Consider the following 19,102-nt stretch of genomic DNA (forward strand, 5'->3'; position numbering starts at 1 on the left):
ACGCGCTGTAAAACGCCCAGGTGAGAACCATTCCCATAGGGAAGCATTGGTTTTCATGTGTTGAGCGTTTTACAGCGCGTTTGAACGCGCTGTAAAACGCTCAGGTGTGAACTTAGGGTAAAGGTATGACCGCACGGTTAGGCTTCTAGGTTTCTGCATGTCGTTTTGGAAGTTTTTGAATTTAAAAAAGAAAAGTCATATCTGTCCTGTTGCTGATGCCTTATTATTTTATAACTTTCAAACATTGTATAAATTAATTACAGTGTCCTGAAACAAGTACCAGTTCCAATAAAGGGAGGCAGTAATATTCTCACTCAATAAAAGGGGAACCCTACTGGATCCATGAACTATAAACATTGACACCATATGGCCTTAAAGGGGCTGTCTCACTTCAGCAAATGGCATTTATCATGTAGAGAAAGTTAATGCAAAGCACTTATTCCCTTACGTCCTACCAGCAGCACAGATGGGGTTAACTGCCCCCCGTGGACTGGTAGGACCGGCGTAATTTTTAATGAGCCCAAAGACCTAAACCAATAAAAGAACTCCAGCTCCCTTAAAGGGAGGGGTTCATCCCCCAGCCCACCGTGTTTTTTTCTGTCCTTTGGACAGGTGGACTGGCGAGTCTTCTCCCTGGTTTATTTATTTTAGACAGGGTGTTTTGGGACGTTAGCGTGTGACCTGAGACAGTGGCGTTGCAAGGGGGGTGCGGGGGGTGCGGGCCGCACCGGGTGACACCAGGCTGATGGGGTGTCACCCGCCCCCACCGGCCGCCGGACTGACTTACTATGTGTATTCTGACTGAGCTGAACGGAGTGAAACAGCTCAGTCAGATTAGCATAGAGGCAGCAGCAGGCAGTGGAAGCTAGCCCCGCCCCTCCCCGCCCTCCAACCAACCAATCAGAGGCAGCCAGCATTCCAGCACTGACTCACAGCACAGGGGAGTCGCAGGGACTCAGAGAATCGTCTGAGTTTATTAGTTAAAAGAATCGAATGAGTCAGAGACGTGTCACCGAGTCCCTGCCGGGCTTCCTGCTCTGCGGCTCCCTGTCTCCCGACAAGTGGGTGAGTGAGTGAGTGAGTGAGTGAGTGAGGGGGGGGGGGGTATTGTATGTAGCAGAGCTGTGTGTGTATAGGGTGCTATAGGGGGGTATAGATTGCATGTAGCAGAGCTGTGTGTGTATAGGGTGCTATAGGGGGGTATAGATTGCATGTAGCAGAGCTGTGTGTGTGTAACTGTGTGTGTATAGGGTGCTTGTAGCAGAGTAGGAAGTCTGGCAGGGACTCGGTGACAGGATTCTTTTAACCACCTCCGGACCGCCTAACGCAGGATCGCGTTCCGGAGGTGGCAGCCCTGCGCAGAGTCACGCATCTACGCGTCATCTTGCGAGACGCGTGACTTCCTGTGAACGCGCGCACACAGGCGCGTTCACAGGATCGGAAGGTAAGAGAGTTTATCTCCAGCCTGCCAGCGGCGATCGTTCGCTGGCAGGCTGGAGATGCGATTTTTTTTAACCCCTAACAGGTATATTAGACGCTGTTTTGATAACAGCGTCTAATATACCTGCTACCTGGTCCTCTGGTGGTCCCTTTTGTTTAGATCGACCACCAGAGGACACAGGTAGCTCTGTAAAGTAGCACCAAACACCACTACACTACACTACACTACACCCCCCCTGTCACTTATTAACCCCTTATGAACCCCTGATCACCCCATATAGACCCCCCTGTCATTGATCACCCCCCTGTAAAGCTCCATTCAGACGTCCGTATGATTTTTACAGATCCACAGATACATGGATCGGATCCGCAAAACACATACGGACGTCTGAACGACGCCTTACAGGGGGGTGATCAATGACAGGGGGGTGATCACCCATATAGACTCCCTGATCACCCCCCTGTCATTGATCACCCCCCTGTCATTGATCACCCCCCTGTAAGGCTCCATTCAGACGTCCGTATGATTTTTACGGATCCACAGATACATGGATCGGATCCACACAAAACACATACGGACGTCTGAATGGAGCCTTACAGTGGGGTAATCACCCATATAGACTCCCTGATCACCCCCCTGTCATTGATCACCCCTCTGTAAGGCTCCATTCAGACGTCCGTATGTGTTTTGCGGATCCGATCCATGTATCCGTGGATCCGTAAAAATCATACGGACGTCTGAATGGAGCCTTACAGGGGGGTGATCACCCATATAGACTCCCTGATCACCCCCTGTCATTGATCACCCCCCTGTAAGGCTCCATTCAGACGTCCGTATGATTTTTACGGATCCACAGATACATGGATCGGATCCGCAAAACACATACGGACGTCTGAATGGAGCCTTACAGTGGGGTAATCACCCATATAGACTCCCTGATCACCCCCCTGTCATTGATCACCCCTCTGTAAGGCTCCATTCAGACGTCCGTATGTGTTTTGCGGATCCGATCCATGTATCCGTGGATCCGTAAATATCATACGGACGTCTGAATGGAGCCTTACAGGGGGGTGATCACCCATATAGACTCCCTGATCACCCCCTGTCATTGATCACCCCCCTGTAAGGCTCCATTCAGACGTCTGTATGATTTTTAAGGATCCACAGATACATGGATCGGATCCGCAAAACACATACGGACGTCTGAATGGAGCCTTACAGGGGGGTGATCAATGACAGGGGGGTGATCACCCCATATACACTCCCTGATCACCCCCCTGTCATTGATCACCCCCCTGTAAGGCTCCATTCAGACGTCCGTATGTGTTTTGCGTCCGTATGTGACAACTTAAGGCTGAGACTGGAGCCAGGACCCGACCCCACTCCAGCCAGACCCCAGTGATATATCAGGTACAGTACTACTGATCATTCTCAGCCCAGAGGAGCTGCTGAGTTGATTGGAGGGGGGGGGGGGACTGTATTGTAAAAGAGGGGGGAGAGAAGAGATGGGGACAAAATGTACAACGTGTCTGTGCCATGGAGCCTGGAGGGGAAGAAAAGAAATGTGCCACCCATGGGGGGGAGGAGGGGATGACATGATGAGGGGACCCGGGACAATGATGAATGGAGGGACAATGTTGGAGTCTGTGCCATGGGGAAGGGGGGGTGACATCATGTCACCCCCCTCCAACATTGTCCCTCATCATGTCACCCCACCTGATGGTGCAGACTCCAACATTGTCCCCCATTAGGGAGCATAATGGACGGGGGCTGACAGCTGACATGGGGGGCATGATGGATGGGGGCTGACGGCTGACATGGGGGGCATGATGGATGGGGGCTGACGGCTGATATGGGGGCTGACATGAGGGCATGATGGCTGACATGAGGGGCATGATGGATGGGGGCTGACGGCTGACATGGGGAGCTGACATGAGGGCATGATGGCTGACATGAGGGGCATGATGGATGGGGGCTGACGGCTGATATGGGGGTTGATTTGAGGTATGATTAACATTGGGGGTCTGACCTGAGGTATAATGGAAAATATTGTTTCTTATTATACTCCTCTAAAACCTATGTGTGTCTTATAGGGCGAAATGTACAGTCCTCAAACCAGCGATTGAAGCAGAGCGAAGATACCAGGACCACACAGAGGAGAAGCCAGCTGCTGCAGACGGGACCAGGACAAGGTGAGCTGCGGGCGGGGTCGCTGAGATGTAGCTTCGCTTGTGTTGCCAAAAAATCCTTGCACCTGCCCTTGTCACGTCCACGTGACAGCAGTGACTCACTCACACAGGCGGCCCGCCCAGTGTCTTCAGCTTGTCCTCCTCCTCCAGTGGCCAAATCCCGCGCCTGTGCCGAGGATCTGGATGTTCGCGCCTGCGCACTGGTTTTCCGATTACTGGCAGAAGCATCGGAATATCCAGTGCGCAGGCGCAGGCCCGTACAGTGACACTCCTGCAAGCGCCGCATCGGAGGGCTGTTGGAGCTGCCAGCCTGCCTACCTCCTGACTTTGGCAATAGCAATATTTTTACTGCACAGTACGTGTCCCCTATATTTATATATAATAAATAAAGAGTCCCACAGTACATAATGTGGGCAAAATATACCTAATTAGATAACATTCCCAATAAATAAACTTATTTTTATGTGAAAAAAGGCTATTTTACATTTTTATTAGTGATACTCTTTGGTGCCAGGGGGTGTACCCTGGAATTTTTATTATGGTACACCACCTGGCACCAAAGTGTATCACTTTAAAAAAAAAGAAGCCATTTTTCACATAAAAATAACTTTATGTATTGGGAATGGTATGTAATTAGGTATATTTTGCCCACATTATGTATCACATTATATAACATATTTTTGGTTATATGACTAAAAAATTATTGCTTCCGGGGGTGACACCATTTTCTACCGCACTGGGTGACACCAGCCCTAGCAACGCCACTGACCTGAGAAGGTCTCCTTTAGTCCCCTATGGGGATGCGCTTATTTTTTGCGCCCCATTGCAGTGTGGTTTCACCTGCTCACAGCTCGTCCCTCCGTCTTCTCCCCTGCGATAGCCGGCAGCGCTCCGCTGAAATAGCTTGCCTGGGCGCCGCCATAACCGGAAGTTACGCGGACCTAGCCGCGACGTCACTTCCGGTTTCCCCGGCGTCTGCCGAACGGGGTTCGGCTGTTGTTTTTTTTTTGCGCAGGGGGGAATAGGTGATGGGGGGACACTCTCACTTAGGCTTAGGCCTTCTTTTCCCCTTTTTAACAAGGGAAGGCTGTTTTGTATAGCTGTTTCAGGGGGAGGTTTAGCCCTGAGCTTCACCACTCCCCTGGGCGGAGCTATCCTATTTAAGCTCCCTGATTCCCTCAGTCGGTCTCTGGCTGCGCTGCTTTAACAAGCTAGCTCCAGAGTCTCCTGTCATTTGTGAGACATTGCCTTCAGACCGGTCTTTTTTGCTTTAACAGCTATCTTTGCTCTCTCCTCTGGTTCGTGCTAATCTGGAGGGTTCTTTCTTTATTTCCATTTTTTTATGATGTTAAATTTCCTCTCCTTTTGTTTCCTTGTAGCTATGGCCTCTCCTGCAGAGCCCGATCAGCCACGGAAATTAGCCACCAAGAGGAGACACCTGGCTTGCTATGATTGCAATACGCCTCTTGAGGACAGCTGCCCATTTTCCAGATGTAACAGCTGTCGTTCCGCCACTGCTACTGAGCCTTCAATGCAGGATATGTACCAGTGGGCTAAGACTTATGTCGACGACTCCATCAAGGGGGTCGTAAGTCTCCTTAACGAGAGACTACCCGTTCCCTCCCATATACCTATGGAGGTGCCCGCCCCCACCGATAGGCCTATGCCCCTTTCTGTGGGGTCATCTTCCTCGGATGAGGAAGAAGCGACTTCTGGCTTCTTTCCGCCGGAAAAGACCCAGAAGCTTCTAAGGTCCATCAGGTCGGGGGACCATGATGTTGACGTAGGGGAGTCTTCCGATCCCGCCTGCCGGACCCAGCGGGTCTTTAGGGCAGATGAGACCCTTCTCTCTGTGATGCGCACGGAGTGGAAAAAGCCAGAAAAAGGCCCAGTCCTTACCAGGAAGTTCAAACAAATGTTTCCTATGGCTATACCCTTAGTGGAATCATGGGGTTCCATTCCTAAGGTGGACATGGCGATTGCCAAGTTGTCCAGGCGCACTCTGGTCCCTGCAGATGATGGGTCTAGCCTGCAGGACCCCCTAGATAGGAGGGCAGAGTGCACCCTCAGAAGAGGTTACTCGGCGGCCGCAGCCTCGGTCTCGACTTCTATTGCTGCCACAGAGGTCTCCTCCTTCCTCAGAACCAAGCTGAACCAGATCCAGACGGATGTTGACCAGAGTGTCTCTCGGGATGATATCCTCGCTGCCTTTAAGTCCGTCAACCTAGCCATGGATTTTCTCTGTGACACAGCTCAACTCCAATTAAAGTTGGCGGCCAAGACTATGGCTTTAGTGTCTGCCGCCAGGAGACCTCTGTGGCTCAAACCGTGGAACGCGGATAACGCGTCCAAATACAACCTCTGTGGGCTCCCCTTTGAACCGAATCGTCTATTCGGATCTGAGCTAGACACCATTATGGAGGGTCTATCAGACAAAAAGGGGAAGAGCCTTCCCCAACAGCCCTTTCGAGGCAGGGGAAGACAAGCCCGCGGAGGCCGACCAGGACAGCAGGGACGTAAGGATTGGGGGGGACCGCCTAGAAAGTTTTCTAGGCGTTCCCGCAAACCCACCAGGGAGGCAAAGCCCTCCTGACTATGGGCCTCTCAGAGGCTCTTGGATAAACCCTGCTATCCCTGCCGTTACGCCTCTGGATTTTCCCGTACCCCTCCCCCACCTTTCTGTGGGGGGGCGTCTTCTCCACTTCAGCCGGGAAATCCGGGACCCCTGGGTCCAAAATATAGTAGCCGTCGGCTATCTAATAGACCTTATTTCTCCCCCCCCAGGAAGATTCATTGCCACACGCAGTTTTTTGCCAACCAGGCAAAGGGTCTTGGAAGCCTATATCCAAGACTACCTTTCCAAGGGAGCCCTGGAGGAGGTACCGGCAGGGGAGAAGGGTCTAGGGATTTATTCTCCAGTTTTCCTGGTACCCAAAAAGACAGGAGATCTTCGGATGATTATAGATTTGAGATTTCTCAATCGTTTCATAAGGAGGACCAGGTTCCGTATGGAAACCATAAGGTCAGTCAGCCACCTCCTCAACCCTGGGGATGTGATGGCTACTCTGGACCTCAAAGATGCTTACCTCCACATCCCGATCCATCCTTCCTCCCGGAAGTTTCTCAGGATCGCGGTCCAGATATCAGGAGTGTGCAAACATTTCCAGTTTTCCGCCCTTCCCTTCGGAATCTCGTCTGCCCCCCTGATCTTCACCAAGGTGGTAGTATCGGTTGTGGCAGCATTGAGACTCCAAGGTCTGACCATTGTCCCTTACCTGGACGACTGGCTTCTTTTAGCCCCTTCAGTCCCGCTATTTTCCCACCATCTTCATGTCGCAATTTCTTTTCTGCTCCGCCTAGGCTGGATAGTCAACTGGTCGAAGTCGAACGTGAGCCCTTCGACTTCTATCCATTATCTGGGATTCATAATCGACTCTCTGCAGATGTCCCTCCAGTTGACACCGGAAAGAAGAATGCGGATTCAGGACCTAGCAAGGTTCCTTTATGTACCACGACGAGTCTCCATACGGACCCTCATGAAGATGGTGGGGCTCATGTCAGCGGCTGCGGATGCAGTCCCTTGGGCTTTATGGCACCTCCGACCTCTTCAATCGGAGGTCTTAAGCAAATGGAACGGCAGACCCAAGGGGCTAGATTCCCTGTGCTCCCTATCCAACCAAACCCGGAATTCCCTCAGATGGTGGTTCCATCTACCAGAAGGGAAGTCTATGACCCAACCAGCTTGGCTCATATTGACCACGGACGCGTCCCTTGTAGGCTGGGGCGCTCATCTAGACGGGTCCCCAGTTCGGGGATCCTGGTCTCCTCAGGAGCGGCATCTTTCTTCAAACCTCCGCGAGATGCATGCTATCCGGCTAGCCCTCCTTCACTTCGCCCCTTGGATTCGGGGCAAAGCAGTGAAAGTCCAGTCAGACAATATGACTGCCGTGCTTTATATAAACAAGCAGGGAGGCACAAGATCCATACCCCTTCTTTTAGAGATTGGGGTAATTCTTCGGTGGGCAGAGCTGAACCTATCCCATCTATCCGCCACTCACATCAGAGGCTCCCTCAATGTCATCGCGGACCGCCTAAGTCGCGGCCTACCGACCATGGAATGGTCATTACATCCGGAGATCTTCAAACAATTAGTCCTCAGGTGGGGGATGCCAGAGGTGGATCTCATGGCAACCAAGTTCAACGCCAAGGTACAGAGGTTCTGTTCCCTTTACAGGGAGGACAACCCCCTGGCGATAGATGCTCTGACAATACCGTGGAGGTTCAGGCTGGCGTACATCTTCCCTCCCTTTTCCATGATTCCGAGGGTATTGATGAAAATCCGTCAGGATCAGGCCTCGGTAATAGCCATCATACCGTTTTGGCCCAGGAGATCCTGGTTTACCCAGCTCATTCAGATGAGTCGGGGACAATATTGGAGACTCCCCCCGGAGCAGACCCTGGTGTCGTGGGACACTCATCTCTGCCCAGATCTGCACAGATTCAACCTGACAGCCTGGAGGTTGACCAGTCCCTTCCCAGAGTAGAAGGGCTCTCTGAGTCGGTCCTGAGAACATTATCGCATTCCAGAGCAGAGTCTACCAGAAAGGCCTTCTCCCGGATTATGAGGATCTTCACCTCTTGGTGTAGCTCCAATCAGGTGGCGTTTGCAGATCCGCCCCTCGCAGCGATCCTACAGTTCCTTCAGGATGGGATAGACAGAGGTCTCTCCCCTTCTACCCTGAAGGTCCAAGTATTTGCCATCTCGGCCTGTCTTAACAGACCATATTCTCGGGACCCGCTCATCAAGCGCTTCCTTAAAGGAGTGGAAAGATTGAAGCCTACAATACTGAGACCCGTTCCTCAATGGGATTTGTCAGTTGTTCTTAGGGGGCTAGCATCTCCCCCCTTTGAACCCTTGGAGGAGGCAAGTTTTAAACTCTTAACACTTAAGATGGTTTTTCTTCTGGCCATAACTTCGGCCAAAAGAGTTTCGGAGCTTCAAGCTTTCTCCGCGTTATACCCTTATACCATGTTTTTACAAGATAGGGTCCTTTTGAAATTTCTACCTTACTTTAGACCTAAGGTTTCTACCTTTCAAAATATTAATCAGGTAGTCTCTCTTCCTGTATTACTCTCTGCCTCCTCCCCAGATGCTCCTGTCCGACATCCACTGGACATAGCTAGATGCCTTCAGATCTATGTGGATAGATCCAAAGAGTTCAGGATGGATGAAAATCTCTTTATCCTGTTTGCCGGTAAGTCAAAAGGCCGTAAAGCGTCTAAGACGACCATTAGTCGCTGGGTTAAGGAAGCCATTAGGGAAGCCTTCATTTCCCAAGCCTTAGATCCTCCGGAGTTTGTGAGGGCCCATTCTACAAGGGCCGTAGCTACCTCTGTGGCGGAAAGAAATCTTCTCCCCCTAGAGTTGATCTGCAAGGCAGCTTCCTGGAGCTCGGAGTCTACCTTCATCTCCCATTATAGGATCGATGCTAGGATATCTGAGTTCTCGGCCTTTGGGCAGACAGTCCTTACTTCTGCCGAGCATGAGGACCCTCCCTAGGGGATTCTTCTTGCTATCTCCCCATCTGTGCTGCTGGTAGGACGTAAGGGAATCGTTAATTTCTAACGATAATTTGTTTTCCCTTAGTCCTAACAGCAGCACACAAATTTCCCGCCCTAAAGTACTTTTTTTCTTGTGACATACACGGTGGGCTGGGGGATGAACCCCTCCCTTTAAGGGAGCTGGAGTTCTTTTATTGGTTTAGGTCTTTGGGCTCATTAAAAATTCCGCCGGTCCTACCAGTCCACGGGGGGCAGTTAACCCCATCTGTGCTGCTGTTAGGACTAAGGGAAAACAAATTATCGTTAGAAATTAACGACTAATGTACTGTGATTGTCCATATTGCTTCCTTTGCTGGCTGGATTCACTTTGTCATTGCATTATACACTGCTTGTATCAAGAGGTTATGTGAGAGAGACCCATTTTACTTTTGTTCTCTGAACATGCTAAATATAGCAGGTACTGTGTTTAGTACATGTTTGTTCTATAATAATACTACAACAAATATAACTATGTAACCACTAACCCCAGATGATTGATGTGCATGTATTGTTTCCATATTGGTGGCATGTGTCTGTTTTACACCAAGTGAGGATGTGGCTGGAGTTATTACTGCTTGGTACCAATGTATGTACCTACTCTAGCTGATACTTACTCATTAGTATGATGAATTGAGCATGTCATGAGCGATATTCCAATTGTCTACATAGCCAGATATTAGTGATTCTATTATACAACATATGTATAATTCATGACCACAAGAGATGAGTGAGTTTTTTTTTAAATTGGTCTCAGATCTGAATCACACAAATCAGTTGTCAGATTCAATTCAGGTCTAAATAAATTTAACCAGAATCTAAAGTGCCCTGAAAAGTTGCATATGACACTCTGAGGTCTTCTAGGACTGTATCCAAACCTTTTAAAGCTCTTTAATGCCAAGACAGCATTAGTAATGTCAAAGTGACAATTGGGGTGACATACAGTTGCAAGAAAAAGTATGTGAACCCTTTGGAATGATATGGATTTCTGCACAAATTGGTCATAAAATGTGATCCGATATTCATCTAAGACACAACAATAGACAATCACAGTCTGCTTAAACTAGTAACACACAAAGAAATAAATGTTACCATGCTTTTATTGAACTCACCATGTAAACATTCACAGTGCAGGTGGAAAAATTATGTGAACCCTTGGATTTAATAACTGGATGAACCTCCTTTGGCAGCAATAACTTCAACCAAACGTTTCCTGTAGTTGCAGATCAGACGTGCACAACGGTCAGGAGTAATTCTTGTCCATTCCTCTTTACAGAACTGTTTCAGTTCAGCAATATTCTTGGGATGTCTGGTGTGAATCGCCTTCTTGGAATCATGCCACAGCATCTCAATCGGGTTGAGGTCAGGACTCTGACTGGGCCACTCCAGAAGACGTATTTTCTTCTGTTTAAGCCATTCTGTTGTTGATTTACTTCTATGGTTTGGGTCGTTGTCCTGTTGCAACACCCATCTTCTGTTGAGCTTTAGCTGGTGGACCGATGGCCTTAAGTTCTCCTGCAAAATGTCTTGATAAACTTGGGAATTCATTTTCCTTCGATGATAGCAATCCATCCGGGCCTTACACAGCAAAGCAGCCCCAAACCATGATGCCCCCACCACCATACTTCACAGTTGGGATGAGGTTTTGATGTTGGCGTGCTGTGCCTCTTTTTCTCCACACATAGTGTTGTGTGTTTCTTCCAAACAACTCAACTTTGGTTTCATCTGTCCACAGAATATTTTGCCAGTACTGCTGTGGAACATCCAGGTGCTCTTGTGCAAACTGTAAACGTGCAGCAATGTTTTTTTTGGACAGCAGTGGCTTCCTCTGTGGTATCCTCCCATGAAATCCATTCTTGTTTAGTATTTTACGTATCGTAGATTCGCTAACAGGGATGTTAGCATATGCCAGAGACTTTTGTAAGTCTTTAGCTGACACTCTAGGATTCTTCTTCACCTCATTGAGCAGTCTGCGCTGTGCTCTTGCAGTCATCTTTACAGGACGGCCACTCTTAGGGAGAGTAGCAGCAGTGCTGAACTTTCTCCATTTATAGATACTTTGTCTTACCGTGGACTGATGAACAGCAAGGCGTTTGGAGATACTTTTATAACCCTTTCCAGCTTTATGCAAGTCAACAATTCTTAATCGTAGGTCTTCTGAAAGCTCTTTTGTGTGAGGAATCATTCACATCAGGCAATAGTTCTTGTGAAACGCAAACCCAGAACTGGTGTGTGTTTTTTATAGGGCAGGGCAGCTGTAACCAACACCTCTAATCTCATCTCATTGATTGGACTCCAGTTGGTTGACACCTCACTCCAATTAGCTCTTGGAGATGTCAATAGACTTTTTCCACCTGCACTGTGAATGTTTACATGGTGTGTTCAATAAAAACATGGTTACATTTAACTCTTTGTGTGTTATTAGTTTAAGCAGACTGTGATTGTCTATTGTTGTGACTTAGATGAAGATCAGATCACATTTTATGACCAATTTGTGCAGAAATCCATATAATTCCAAAGGGTTCACATACTTTTTCTTGCAACTGTATATGCCAGTGGGCAAAACGTATGGTAGCCGGTGGTAACAAACAGCCTGTATAAAAACACAAGTTACAAATATTATGCCTTTTTGGTGACAGATGCCTTCTTCTCTGTCCTTTGACCTATAAAAAGGTGTCTGCCATTTTAAGTGATCCATCCAAAATGAATCACACATGTTTTGGATTCACTAGAATACAAATTTTTTTAGGAAATTCGTAACACATTTGATTCATTTACAATCGATTCACTCATCTCTAATGACCACACATTTTGGGGATTAAGTGTATACTCATTTTTTGGTATCCTCCAGTATAGAAATCTACAATATCAGCTAATCTGCTGGCAATATACGCTTAAAGGGGTTGTCCAAGTTATATTTATTGATGACCTATCCTCAGGATAGGTCATCAATATCAGATCGGCGTTCTAGCCGTTGCATCTGCAGTGGTGAGCAGGTGTAATTACACCCCAGTCTTCCTATTGAAATGAATGAGACGGCTTGGGTGTAATTACACCTGCTTACCACTGCAGATGCAACGGCTAGAAGGTAAACAGTGAAGAGGAGGCAGCGCTGACACCGTGCGAGTCTCCTCTTCAAACAGCTGATCGGAGGGGGTGCCGGGTGTCGGACCCCCTCCGATCTGATATTGATGACCTATCCTGGGGATAGGTCATCAATAAATATAACTTGGACAACCCCTTTAATGCATAAAAATAACCTGTTACGAATAAAGTTTGTTAAGAAACTACATTGTGCTGGCACAGGAAACTGACGTGTTCGGCTCCAGTGGCTTAGTGTGATCTTACAATAGTTATCAACTCCAGCGCATGCGCTAGATATCTGGGGTATTTGCCAAACACTTCCCTGAGATTTGTAACCCTGCACTATAGTTACTTACCACAGCACATTTACTAGATATCTGGCACATTTACCAAACACTTCCCTGACCTTGGTGCCCCCTCACTATGGTTACCAATGCCAGCGCATGTGCCTTGTGGTGCACTTACCAAGCATTTACCTGACTATAGCATCCCTTCTCTATGGTAGCTATACACCGCACATGTTTTGCTGGCATCTGCAGTGAGTATAATAAGTCTCACTTTTTTATTTTTTGCTTACTATGTGCTACATACAGGCTGTCAGAATATACTATGTGATAATCTGTCAGTCATATTATTATACTACTCTTTCTATTAGGTAATTACAGTACATGGCATACAGTACATTTTAGCAGTATAAATTATAATTTTCAGTTTCAGATATTTTTTTGTGCATTTTAATATTATGAGAAAAATCTGATACTGATGGTGAGGATGAATAACAAAGACGTCACCAGGCTCACTGCTAGGCGAAAATCTCCACCTAACATTCCAATACAGAGACCCAGTACGCCTCCGGATCTAAAGAAAAAGCCCTTGCCTTGCGCGATACAGCACAGGGCAAGGGGGGCAAGAAATGCTCAGATGCTCCACTCATTTATGCTGAATGAGGGAAGAAGGGGTAAATTCCGGATTCAGCTCTGAACCCGGACAACCCCTTTAATTGATGTCTATTTTAATGACTGGGGTAGGTAATTGCATGTATGAACAGATTTTTACACATGAGTAAGACTCAAAAAAGAAATGCCTTCTCATTCACATTCTTTGAAAGTTGCTCTATAAAATTTGCAACCCGTCGCACACGTAAAAATCAATAGAAAGAATTCTTACACAGGTATTGGAAGGATGTGTAATCTTTAAACTGTCATCTAAAATTGCTTTAGTTGAAAGTAGGGCACAGAATAAGTTCTTGAGTCTCTATTAGGCCAAGTTGGATTAAGGGACAAGGCTGCAAGGTTTTAGGTTTAAGCCATTTGTTGTATATATATATCAATATACTCAAAATGCATTTGCTATTGTTCAGTAGAAACCTATGAACAAATACCAATATGCTATTAGGTGGGCTTAATAATAAAAAAGAGAATTTCCAACAGCATCATAAATACTTACATGTGAAATCTAACATTGTCTTGTTAAATTGGGTTGGATTATGAGAGTAGCGTCAACATCTGATAAATGTCTCGATCTGTAGTGCCTCCACACAACATATGTAATAAAGGTATAATAATATAGGATATCTACATCTTAAGTATCCAAAGTCACACAGTGTGTTACAACTATGAACATTGTTCAATATTGTACGATAATGTGGGAAGAGACCATTAGAATCCACCACATTCTTACTGTTTGTATTATAGATAACTTAAAAAGCTACATAATGTTTGAATTGTAAACAATCTTAAACTTGACTTAACAGATTGTAAATGTCCATTCGCAGCCCCTGAAAGTACACTGAATTTGAGCAAACTTAAACATCATATCATAAAGTGACCTAGGTTCACTACAGACACTTAGGGCAGATTTATTTATTAATCCAATAAATGGAGTAAACTTAGACAATTTGTGTAGACCTGCACCAAATTTATCTCAGTGGCTCAGGCTGGATAAGAAATTTGGTGCATGGCTACACACATATAAGGATGGGCAAACTTGTGTTTTACAAGTTCGAGTTCCGGGTTCGGGTTTTATTACAGCTCCGTGATGGATTTCGTTACCACAGGCCATAACGGAATTATATGACAGAATGCATATCGGAAGGCCTTTAAGAGGCATTCCCTCATAATAGAAGTCTATGGGCCGCATAACGAATCCGTCTGGTTTCCGTTATGCAGGAGTCCTCTTAGAGGCCTTCCATTATGCATTTCATCATAGAATTCTGTTATGGCCTGTAGTAACGGAATCCATCACGGAACTGTAATAAAACCCAAACCCCGAACTCGAACTTGTAAAACACAAGTTCGCTCATCCCCACTCATAGTTTCTGTAAACCTTCAAGAGCCATAATGTGCCAAATTTTGGCACAATTTACGCAACAATCCAGGTGCACTCACATTAGTAAATGTGGACCATCCAGAAGGTTACTGAAATGATGATCTTGGGTGCCCCATCAACGATGCTTATACCTGATGCATCGTTGATGGGGCACCCAAGATCATAATTTCTGTATCCTTCTGGATGGTCCACATTTACTAATGTGAGTGCACCTGGATTGTTGCGTAAATTGTGCCAAAATTTGGCACATTATGGCTCTTGAAGGTTTACAGAAACTATGAGTGGGGATGAGCGAACTTGTGTTTTACAAGTTCGAGGTCGGGGTTTGGGTTTTATTACAGTTCCCTGATGGATTCCGTTACTACAGGCCATAACAGAATTCTATGACAAAATGCCTAATGGAAGGCATCTAAGAATGCTTATCAGTGGAACATTTATATAAGGCAATTATCAGAAACAAGCATTTGGAAGAACATTCATTCTTAATTGTCCTAATAGTCTGCCGCATGTAAAGGGGCCTTTACATGTCTGTTTTGGGCTCCTAAGTGGAGGACCACTTTAATAATATCACGAGCCACAGTATCGGCATAGTAGCGATGGATAGAGTTACTGGAAAGAAGTAACTCAGCCAGGGATTTAGTCCAATTGCCACATTTGGACTCAAGACAGATTATTTTCCCTTAGACAAGGCAAATTGGCTTTGGCCTCATGAGAAGTGTGACCTTCCTCTAGATGAATATTGCAAAATAATAGGCCATCAATTTATGTTTTTTTTCTAGTCTTACTTTTTTCTAGTCTAAATATGTTAAAATCTGTCCTGCCCATTCCTTATCATTACCTAAGAATCATGCCAAGAAGAACCAATTCAGTGAGGAGGAGATGCAATACCAAGAGTGGCTGAGAGGGGCGCTGTTTCTGCAAGGATGGCAGACCTTTTTTCTAATCTCATAGAACCTCTTTAATAACAAACACGGTAGCATCTATTATCATTCAGTCTCACTGTTTAATATCTTCCTGCTAATACCCTTCCCCAGGCACAATGAATTAGTCTATGCACTGTATGTGTGTAGACCATATGGAATCAATATTGGAATAGTATTTTTTGTGTTGTTCATAAAGCTGACATAAAGGACAAAAATAATGTTTTTTTTAATTTTCACCCTAAAAATATATTCAGTAGAAAGCTTAATGACCAATCCAAAAAACAACTAAAATATTGGAAGTGACTATATTGGATCTGTCTGGTTTCTGTACGGGAGTCTGGCATTTTAGCAGACAGTCTGCTGAGGGCACTGATTGGCTGCAGAAGTCACATGCCATATCCCGACACGTCACCACTGCTGTTTAACACGCAGCAGGAGAACAGAACCAGTGCCACAGAGAGATGATGAAAAACCGTTTTAGGGCTTGTCTGAGATTTTTAATTATCTCAGAAAACCTCTTTAATGTAGGGCTGGACTTCACTGGATCTCAAGAGTACCAGAGGACCCCCCTGCAGGCCCAACCTCTGATACATGAATAAACCCTAAATATCCAGTAGAAGACAACTACTACTTGAAACTGATTTTGGAAACAATTTACAAATAACCTATGTTTCTTATAATATGTGTACAATGAGAACAATTATGATGCACAGTCATTTCCTCTGGTGGGAAACTGTTGTCGCATGAAAAATATTTTAGTTTTTAAACCAGCACCAGGATCTGAATACTTTTGCAATTGCATGTGGTTAAAAATGTGTCATAGCTAGTCAGTTATTCAATAAAATGTATTTGTATAGCGCCACCTGCTGTTTGCTTTTTTTTCTATTTCTTTGTCCTGCTCACTGAGAAGGCCGCACGTGCTCAGTTTCATCTTTAAAATGCCTCCTGAGCTGTGATAGGGAGAGCATGGACACGCCCCCTTAGCTGCAGCAGAAAAGACACTCCCCTTGAGCTTTCAGCTTGATATAAATCCAGCAGAGCAATGAATGGGGGGATCTCTGGATCCATGTGAGGTACAGGGCTGGTTCTAGCTTTATTAGAAAGAGGTTGTCATGTACTGTACGATGTCTGGTTTTAATTTTTTTACATTAATCATGGGAGAACCCCTTTAATGTTCTCGGACTGCTGTGAAAATATAACTGTGTACTGGCATATTACTTCTTCATTTTTTCAAATTATGCTATACCTTTCTCCAACACAACTGCTACTTCATTAACAAGACATATGGTTATCGAGACAGAAAAAATGACTAGTGAATGTTACAGCGCTAGTGACAAGATCAGCTGAGAACCTGACCTGCTTCCTACTCCCATCTCAAGAAAACACAGATTCAGACAGAGGCGAGTAAGGGCAGGTTCATGCAGTTTGATAGCGGCAGAAAACAGCAGCCTGAAAGCAGTATGATTCTGCCAGATGCTGGAAGATAATTTACATTTCTACAAGTTCTTAACCTACAGGTAGAAGAAAATTTGGCGATTAATGCATTCTCTTGATATCCCCAGAACAGAACATTTTACATTGCATACATTTTATTAAGAATGACATTATTCTGCACCTTTTCCAATAAGTAAATGCTGATAGAAGTAAGATGACTACATAACAAGATGTACAGTATTATAACATATGTTTTACCAAGTTTTTTTCATCTTTAATGTCAAAATCTTAAAGGGGTTGTGCAAGAATTGGGGAGGGGGGTGGCAAACCCACCTACTTGGCCAGACCTATAAAGGGAAGCTTACTTAGCTGCTTCCCAGCACTGGCTCTCTATTCCTTTTCCTCCCTGCCTGAGATGCTCCGGTCCGCTCCCTCTCTGAAAACATCCGGTTTGATGCCGCCTGCAGCCAGTGACTGGCTGTGGCGGTGACCGGATCCTCTTGTATCATGTGCACATTTCCCATTCCAGCGCTTCCCAGGTCCCCAATGGTCTGTACTTCATGGTGCCACCGCATCAAACAGGAAATGCCAGGAAATTATCACTTCAGACAGTATTTGGATGAGTGGGCATTTTCTTTGTATCAACATGCCCAAAAATTGCAAATCTGCCATTTTGACCCTTTTTTCATTATCCCTTTTTCCATATGGGATTAATACTTTTATATTTTGATAGTACGGGCATTTTCACGCTCGGCGATATGCATGATGTGTATTTTTATTTTTTATTTTGTATTCTCATTTTGAAGAAAGGGGGGTGATTTGAAGTTTAATATATGTATTTTTTATTAGTAAAAACGTTATTTACTCATTTTTTTTATCCTTTTTTATAGTTCCCATAGGGAACTATGACAAGTAATTATTAGACTGCTATTATCATAGACTCCAATGCACTAGCATTGGAGTCTATGCTGATTTTACTAGTTTCCTTTGGAGCCCTTTTACAGGCACTGTGCAGGCACTATGACAGGAGCTGCTGCACACATGCTCTAGTTTCTCCGATCGCCGCATGATCACGGCATCTGAGAAGTCACAGACATTAGCCGCAGGTGCCTGCTGTATGAACCAGCAGGCACCCAGTTGCTATGGCGCCGGTTCTGCTCAAGAATGGGGGCCATCTTAAAGACCCGACATGTGACGTACTACTACATCACATGTTGGGAAAGGAATAATGGCACTATTTTGCAGTACAGCATTTTTGGGGGAAACACTGTTAAAAAACAATGAAATTCCAGTATTCCGCCATTGCTCTTAGGCTACTTTCACACTCGCGTTTTGGGCGGATCCATCATGAATCTGCAAAAACTGATCCATTACAATAATACACCTGCATGCATCTGTCATGAACGGATCCGTTTGTATTATCTGCAACATAGCCAAGACGGATCCGTCATGAACTCCATTGAAAGTCAAGGGGAGACGGATCCGTTTTCTATTGTGCCAGAGAAAATGGATGGTTTGGCTCAGTTTTGTCAAGCGGACAGCAAAACTCTGTAGGCAGCATTTTGGTGTCCGCTTCCAGAGTGGAATGGAGACTGCTCGGAGGCAAACTGATGCATCATTCTGAGCGGATCCTTTTCCATTCAGAATACATTAGGGCAAAACTGATCCATTTTGGACCGCTTGTGAGAGCCCTAGACGGATCTCAAGAAAGAAAAGCCAAAACACGAGTGTGAAAGTAGCCTTAGTATATATATATATATATATATATATATATATATATATTGAGAAAAAGTCCAGCGGGAGCACCAACCAAAAAGCGGGTGCAATGTCCACGGGGGCCGCGGCAATACCCCAATAATATGGTTTGTAGAAAATGGACTGCACTCCAATTTAAAAGTGAAAGAATAGTGAACTTTTATTCACCCATAATAAGGCAACTTTTGCGATGTTTCGGCTCACAAGAGCCTTCTTCCAGCCTGGTGAGCCGAAACGTCGCAAAAGCTGCCATATTATGGGTGAATAAAAGTTCACAATTTTTTCACTTTTAAATTGGAGTGCAGTCCATTTTCTACAAACTATATATATATATATATATATATACAGAT

At 45.5% G+C, this 19,102-nt stretch overlaps 1 protein-coding gene across 5 annotated transcripts in view; it reads right to left on the bottom strand.

The window, feature by feature from the left end:
- The window catches only part of PAX5 (paired box 5), a 269,099-nt gene that overhangs the window by 136,748 nt on the left and 113,249 nt on the right, over window positions 1–19,102 (bottom strand). The gene's annotated exons all lie outside the window — the stretch shown is intronic.

Source organism: Bufo gargarizans, chromosome 1 (assembly GCF_014858855.1).
Source record: "Bufo gargarizans isolate SCDJY-AF-19 chromosome 1, ASM1485885v1, whole genome shotgun sequence".
Classification (NCBI taxonomy): Eukaryota; Metazoa; Chordata; class Amphibia; order Anura; family Bufonidae; genus Bufo; species Bufo gargarizans.